The 1,009-nt window shown below is 45.9% G+C and overlaps 1 protein-coding gene across 1 annotated transcript in view; it reads left to right on the forward strand.

The window, feature by feature from the left end:
* DNAH6 (dynein axonemal heavy chain 6) overlaps positions 1-1,009 on the forward strand; it is a gene marked incomplete at its 5' end in the record, with an annotated part of 46,456 nt that overhangs the window by 36,551 nt on the left and 8,896 nt on the right. The gene's annotated exons all lie outside the window — the stretch shown is intronic.

The following is a 1,009-nucleotide window of genomic DNA, read 5'->3' on the forward strand; positions in this document are numbered from 1 at the left end:
GGCATTGGATTTACAATGATGGCCAAAGATCTTCCTGGTTTCTCTGTGCATGACTTTGGTAAGGGAGACACAAAAAATATTAGAGACCAAATATTGAGCATTAACAGGAAAAGTTTTACCACCAAGCAGGGAACCAAATACCTAGCAGACAGTCAAGACTCAATAGGAAGATTGGGGAGGAGAGGTGGGGTAAATCTTTTAATGCCAAAGACGATCTTTCCCCTATTAGGGAAATAAAGTATCCAAATATTGCTGGTTGGCTGGCAATACCTAGGTTTGTGGGTTATAGGGACTGGGGCAGATGAATATATGAAGTTCTCACCTTGGGACTATGGCATCAAGTCAGGAATGAAAGATGGCTAGCCTTGTCTTGTCCACATGTTGCCTATCTCTAGAACTATGTGCATGTGGTCCTAGGCCTTATTTCCTTTTTTAATCAACACAAATTTGGCCTCTGACACATTCCTACAGTATTTTCCCAATATAAGACAGTTTTCACAAAACTGGAACCCAGGAGGGCCATTCCAGTCTATCTGTCCTGTCTTCATCTTTAGCCAGGTGGTGGCAACTATTATGCTGTACGTGCATGGCTGCTGCTGGCCTCTGTCTTCTACTGAAGTGTGTATGTGTGTTTGGGGGGGGGGTGTTAGGGACATGTCATAAGGAAGTGTTCCCAGTACAAAGAGACTCTCTGGCATCAGCTGAAAGATTGGTCTCATCTAAGAATCTACCCCTTTTTGCGATAACTCCTGGGGCTATGGGCACCCCCTAAGCAGAGTTGGCCCGTGGTATGAGATGTTTGCACGTCCTCTTCTCTCTTCCAAGGTTCCCAAACCACTAACAGTCAGGCCTGCCCTTCCTTCGGCCTGGAGGAGAGCTGGACAGTGGCATGTCTCAAAACCATTTCTCTAGGCTCCTGGGGACATTTCTTCTCTCCTTTCCACTTCATTGGATTCTGCTATTAGCTGCCTGAAATGTCCCCCACCCCTAGATTTTACACCCCATAGTC

Source organism: Hipposideros armiger, unplaced genomic scaffold (assembly GCF_001890085.2).
Source record: "Hipposideros armiger isolate ML-2016 unplaced genomic scaffold, ASM189008v1 scaffold_561, whole genome shotgun sequence".
Lineage (NCBI taxonomy): Eukaryota > Metazoa > Chordata > Mammalia > Chiroptera > Hipposideridae > Hipposideros > Hipposideros armiger.